This window comes from Gobio gobio (genome assembly GCF_949357685.1).
Source record: "Gobio gobio genome assembly, chromosome: 5".
NCBI classification, from domain to species: domain Eukaryota; kingdom Metazoa; phylum Chordata; class Actinopteri; order Cypriniformes; family Gobionidae; genus Gobio; species Gobio gobio.
This window is the reverse complement of record NC_137101.1, coordinates 49,358,998-49,365,959: the sequence shown is the minus strand read 5'-3', so window position 1 is coordinate 49,365,959 and position 6,962 is coordinate 49,358,998. Positions and strand designations below refer to the sequence as shown.

The 6,962-nt window shown below is 41.4% G+C and overlaps 1 long non-coding RNA gene across 1 annotated transcript; it reads left to right on the top strand.

Moving 5' to 3' along the window:
- The first annotated feature begins 4,344 nt into the window (after positions 1–4,344).
- Positions 4,345–5,719, top strand: LOC307126858. The gene is made up of 3 exons (XR_013816554.1): positions 4,345–4,513; positions 5,206–5,356; positions 5,511–5,719. It is a non-coding gene; the product is annotated as an uncharacterized lncRNA (long non-coding RNA).
- Positions 5,720–6,962: the final 1,243 nt, after the last annotated feature.

The window sequence follows — 6,962 nt, the reverse complement described above, 5'->3', positions numbered from 1 at the left end:
TTTTTAAGGTTCAACACATTTTCCCCAAATTTCAGTAATTCCTCTTTTAATTTTATCCTTTGATTTTCATATTTCACACATTCACTAATCACATGTTCAGCTGATTCCTCTCCCCTTCCACAATCACACAAACCTGAAGGGTGCTTTTTCAATAAATACATAGTTTTATTTAATCCAGTATGTCCTAATCTCAACCTCGAAATAATGCTACTTTCTCTAGTACATCGATCTATAGATTTCCTTTTCCCTACTTCTTGCACAATATTGTATAGATGTCGCCCTTTCTTCCCTTCATCCCATTGTCTCTGCCATGTCTTCATAATATTTTCCTTTATTTTTACTTTGACTTCAGCTTTACTTAGTGCCACTTTTGTAATTCTGTCGAGTTTCAAAGCTTGCTTAGCCAACATATCTGCTGTCTCATTTCCCTCAATCCCCCTATGAGCCGGAATCCACAAAAATCTGACCGCTGCATTAATATGTTGCAGTCTATATACAGTCTCATAGATTTCGTACACAATATCAAGTCTACTATTAGATGATAACGACTGAAGAGACATTAATGATGATAAACTATCCGAGCAAATTAGAACCTTGGTAATTTTGTTTTCCTCTACCCACTGTAATACCCTTAAAATAGCTAACATTTCCACAGTAAATACTGTCAAATGATCAGAGGTTCTTTCCTTAACATTTATCTTTAATTCTGGAATAGTGAATGCAAAACCTGTAACACCACTCTTAGGATCTTTTGAACCATCCGTAAATGCAGCTATAAATGAATTATATATAGACCTTATTCTGTCCTCTACTTTTTCTACCCAGTTTCCTTTCCCATTAAGTCTTTTTATTTCTCCTTGAATATAGAAGTCTATGATTAGTGGCGAAAACAACCAAGGCGGCGTACTTGAAAAAGGAACATTAGGACTAACCTTATTCTCCTGCAATTTCATTTCACTTGCTATTTTACTAGATGCCCAAGCAAAACATTCTATCTTAGCCTTCCCACTTTCCCAACAAGGGATAAGACACTTAACTGTAGGATGCCATCTTTCATTATGACCTTTTAGATTAGTCCAATAGTTCATCATCAGTTGCTCAAATCTTAAACTTAATGGAAGCTCGCCCACCTCAACTTGCAATGCACAAGCCGGAGAGGACCTTATGGCTCCACAACAAATTCGTAGTGCTTGATTTTGTATAATTTCCAGTCTCTTTAATGATGTTTTCGATGCAGTTCTAAACACTATACTTCCATATTCCATCACTGGTCTTACTAAAGCCACATATATCCCTCTTAAGGCTCCTTTACTAGAACCCCACTCTATCCCAGTTAAGCACCTCATTATATTTAAAATCTTCTTACACTTTTCCTCTACTATCGTTACCTGCTTTGTCCAAGTTAGTTTAGAGTCAAATGTTACCCCTAAAAACCGAAAGTAATTTACCTGCTCAATTTGATTCCCATACAATAACACCTTAGCCACCCTATCCCTCTTTTGAGTAAAAACCATCATCTTTGTCTTTTCCACTGAGAATTTAAAACCCCATGTATAAGACCATTCTTCAATTAAACCTACAGCTTCCTGTATCTTCTCTTGAACTAACAATAAGCTCTTACCATTTTTCCAAAGGGCAGCGTCATCAGCAAATAATGACTTCCCAATATCATACCTTATTTTATTAAAAACATCATTAATCATAATAGAAAAAAGTAATGGGCTTATCACACTACCCTGCGGGGTCCCATTATCCACTTTGAATTTATTAGACACTGAAGCACCAATTTTAACCTGAATATACCTTTCAGATAAAAAACTTTTGATCCAATTAAAACCTCTTCCCTTAATACCCATTTTATCTAATTTAATCAATAGCCCCTCTTTCTATACCATATCATAAGCTTTTTCCACATCCAAGAAAACTGCCATAACCGATTCCTTATTTATCATAGCTTTTCTAATTTCTGTTTCCAAACAAACCACAGGGTCCATTGTTCCCCGTCCTTTCCTAAACCCACTCTGATAAGGGGATAAAAGATATTTACTTTCTGTATAAAACGTCATTCTTTCTACAATCATCCGTTCCATAATTTTCCCAACATGCGACGTAAGGGCAATGGGCCTGTAGTTTGCTGGATTCGTTAAATCCTTACCTGGTTTTGCTATAGGTAAAATAACAGCCTCTTTCCAACTTATTGGTAATCTCCCTTCTTCCCAGCTCTTATTATATATACCTAAAAGTTTCATTTGCATTAAAATTCCAAACTGTTTCAACATACTATAACTAATCTGATCTTTTCCTGGAGCAGTTACCTTAGCTTTATCTATTGCCCGTTTCATTTCACTTAATGTAAAAGGGGAATCCATAGCATCCTCTGTACTTTCCTTTCTTATTAGTGCCTCTGGGTATGCATCTCTAGTCACTTCTCTTCCTCTTTTCCCAACCTCTGACAGATTATTAGAACTATGAATTTCAACCAAGGCCTTAGCTATGATATCAGCTTTTTCCCTATTTGTTACTGCTATGGTTTCTCCTGCTTTTAAAACTGGAAACTGCCAGTCCTTTCTAATTCCCCTCATTTTCCTTATCATTCCCCACACATTTCCTAATGGAGTCGTTCTACCTATTTTATTACAATATTCTCTCCAACTGTCTCTTTTTGCCTTCTTTACTACTTTCCTAACTTGAGCTTGGGCCTTTTTGTATTCTATTAATCTTTGGAAGTTAAGATTACTCTTCAGCATTTTAAATGCCTTATTTCTGACTTTAATGCTTTTCCCACACTCTTCCGTCCACCATGGGACTGGTTTCCTATTCATTTTTCCTTTGCTTTTTGGAATACATACGTTAGCCACTCTAATCAGTACTTCTTTAAATTTTTCATCAATTTCATCTATATCCTGGCTTAAATCAATTTCACTACTCGCCTCCTCACATAGATATTCAAATTTACCCCACATAGCCTTATTTAATATCCATTTATCCTCTCTTCCTTCCTCCCTCTCATCCTTTCTCACACCTACCTTACATAAAACAGGAAAATGATCACTACCCATAGTAGAGTCCTCCCATAACTCCCACTCACAAATACCTGCCACCTCCTTTGTAACTAGTGTTAAATCAAGTGCTGAACTTTTACCTGTGTGAACATCTATTCTTGTGCTTCTCCCATCATTAATGCATACCAGATCAAACTCATCCAACAACTGTTCTATTATTAGACCATTTAAATCAGTTTTCCCCCCTCCCCATAATGAACTATGGGCATTAAAATCTCCACATAAAACAATGCGATCACTTGCTAGTTCAACAATCTGATTTAATTTATTACCATCTAATCTTCTACATGGATTATAATAATTTACCACAGAAAACTTCTCTTGCTTAGTCCATATTTTAACAATAATATACTCTTCCTCCCTTCCTTTTGATATAACTTGATATGTAATATTCTTCTTGATAAATGTAGCACACCCACCCCCTACACCATCTTCCCTATCATTCCTTACACTAACATAATTATATATACTAAAATCTAATTTCTGTGATAACCATGTTTCTTGTATACAGATTACATCAGGTGTAGTTGGTAACGAACTGATAAAATACTTAAATTCCTGCCCATTTGCCACCAAGCTTCTTGCATTCCATTGAAGAATAAGAACCATAATATCAGCCAACAAATGAAGCTTCCTGACTGGCCTGAGCACTTAGCTCATTCCTCACCTCTTCCCAGGACAAATCATTCAGGCTAAGATGGTTCACTGCTGCCTTTACTATTATTTGGATCCTTTCTGTTTTTGACTTTGCCTCAGTGGTAGCATTGATGACCCCTGCTATAAAGATGACTAATTTTCTTAAATCAACCAGAACTTTACCCCCTTTTATCTGTTCATGCTGATCATTATTCAGATTCTCACTTGCCTCATTTACTACTTTTTCCTCCCTGTGATTCACCAGTCCAACGGCCTCTGCATATGATATTTTATTTTTCACTCTGACCTGCTGAATCTCAACCTGCCTTTTCATTACCTCACATCCCCCATATGCCACACTGTGATTTCCTCCACAGTCACAGCATTTCGGTTGCACATCCCTTCTACATTTCTCATAATCATGGTCCTCACCACATCTAGCACACCTTCTTTTCCCTTTGCAATTCATGGCTGTGTGACCAAACCTCTGGCATTTAAAACACCTCAACGGTTTAGGAACGTATTCTCTCACATTATACATCATATATCCTAGGGATACTCGGTTAGGAAGCATTTCATCCTCAAATTCCAACAACACACTTTCACTTCCTTGTCTCACCCCATTCTTAAAGCTGGTCAATCTTCGGAGATGGGTCTGTCTGCGGTCTGCAAGACAGGGGCGTAACTTGAAGGGGGCGTAACTTGAAGGGGGCGTAACTTGAAGTTGTCCAAATCACACCGAATCACACGAGAAGTCAGAACGAGATTTTGTTGGCAAGATGGCAACTCGATTAGAGACAACCATGGAGACAACGGTAAGAATATTTTCCAGAGATAACCGTTTAAATTGAATTGTATAAGTCATTTTCATACAGTAGTAACACAGTTTGGTATTGTTTCTGGAGTTCATAATCTATTAAAACTCAACCGTCCTCGCTTAGCGTTGTTAAGCAATATTTTACTGGCGGAATAATAATGTTGCCTTCTCGTGCTCTCAGAATTGTCGTAAATACATAAATAGAGTTTCCTTGGTATAACAATGTACATGAACACCCTCCCATTTCGAAACTTGAATGCTATGAGCTCGTGATCACGATTTCAGAAGTTGTAAATATCACATTTCTGATAGCACGTGAAGGCAGCATAACGTTAACTTGGCGGGCAGAACAGAAGCTTGCTAGCGCAATGAATCACTAAATTTGTCGTTAAACAACTTTACGTTAAAAAAATAATATTAGTGGTTGTTTGAACTGAGGTTTAACGTGCGGTATTAATTAAGGGTAAACATTATGGTAACTTGGGAGCCCAATCTGTAACATGTAACGTGTAACGTTATTTATTTTCCCCCACATATCTCCCACACATCTGCATTCAGAATAATGCACGACTCTTTGTTTTGATTACTAGTGCATGTTTACAGGAATGTACCATACCAGTAATTCTAACGTCCACCATCAAATCAAATTATGTGTGTAAAAAATGTAATTCTTAATTTATTTTCTTCCAGCTTCACCCAACAGTTTGTAGGGAAGGTATTTTAAAAAATCCAATTTTTGAAGCCCCAAACTACAAATGCCAGTTCTGCAGCAAAATGGGAGAGTATGCATATGTTGTGGCACATATGCAAACACATGAGAAGACAGCTGTTAAACATGGAGGTATCTGTCAGTTTAAATAAATATTTCAAATTGTCCACTGGACAATTGTAATGTTAAGCATTTAATTCCAATGTTAATTTGTTTACAGTTTTAATTTTGCCATTGTAAGGTATGTATGAGTAGTTTGTAAATCTGTATTTCTATTTGTTTATAGGGTATAAAATATACAGATGCCACAGTGGATGTTGCAGAAGTCATCATTATCACTGCTGCTATTGTGCAAGGATTATTACTCGGCAAAATTTGTTTTTGATCCATGTGCAGAAATGTGGGTTAGTTGATGTGTCAATAGCTCCCTGTGTCTCTGCACCCTCCAGCGTCTGTGCACCCTCCAGTGTCAGTGAACCTTCCAGCGTCGGTGCAGCCTCCGGCATCTGTGAACCCTCCAGCGTCCGTGCAGCCTCCGGCATCTGTGAACCCTCCAGTGTCAGTGAACCTTCCAGCGTCCGTGCAGCCTCCGGCATCTGTGAACCCTCCAGCGTCCGTGCAGCCTCCGGCATCTGTGAACCCTCCAGCGTCCGTGCAGCCTCCGGCATCTGTGAACCCTCCAGCGTCAGTGAACCTTCCAGCGTCTGTGCACCCTCCAGTGTCAGTGAACCCTCCAGCGTCTGTGCACCCTCCAGTGTCAGTGAACCTTCCAGCGTCCGTGCAGCCTCCGGCATCTGTGAACCCTCCAGCGTCCGTGCAGCCTCCGGCATCTGTGAACCCTCCAGCGTCCGTGCAACCTCCAGTGTCAGTGAACCTTCCAGCGTCCGTGCAGCCTCCGGCATCTGTGAACCCTCCAGCGTCCGTGCAGCCTCCGGCATCTGTGAACCCTCCAGCGTCCGTGCAGCCTCCGGCATCTGTGAACCCTCCAGCGTCAGTGAACCTTCCAGCGTCTGTGCACCCTCCAGTGTCAGTGAACCCTCCAGCGTCTGTGCACCCTCCAGTGTCAGTGAACCTTCCAGCGTCCGTGCAGCCTCCGGCATCTGTGAACCCTCCAGCGTCCGTGCAGCCTCCGGCATCTGTGAACCCTCCAGCGTCCGTGCAACCTCCAGTGTCAGTGAACCTTCCAGCGTCCGTGCAGCCTCCGGCATCTGTGAACCCTCCAGCGTCCGTGCAGCCTCCGGCATCTGTGAACCTTCCAGCGTCCGTGCAGCCTCCGGCATCTGTGAACCTTCCAGCGTCCGTGCAGCCTCCGGCATCTGTGAACCCTCCAGCGTCCGTGCAGCCTCCGGCATCTGTGAACCTTCCAGCGTCCGTGCAGCCTCCGGCATCTGTGAACCCTCCAGTGTCAGTGAACCCTCCAGCGTCCGTGCAGCCTCCGGCATCTGTGAACCCTCCAGCGTCCGTGCAGCCTCCGGCATCTGTGAACCCTCCAGCGTCCGTGCAGCCTCCGGCATCTGTGAACCCTCCAGCGTCCGTGCAACCTCCAGTGTCAGTGAACCTTCCAGCGTCCGTGCAACCTCCAGTGTCAGTGAACCCTCCAGCGTCCGTGCATGCTATCCAACAGTCATTACACTTTCTGACAGTGAAGACACACCTATCTCATCAACTCCAGCCCAAACCACCTGTATGAGTAACCCAAAAATACTCAAGTCAAGGCCCAAAAAAACGACATGCTTGT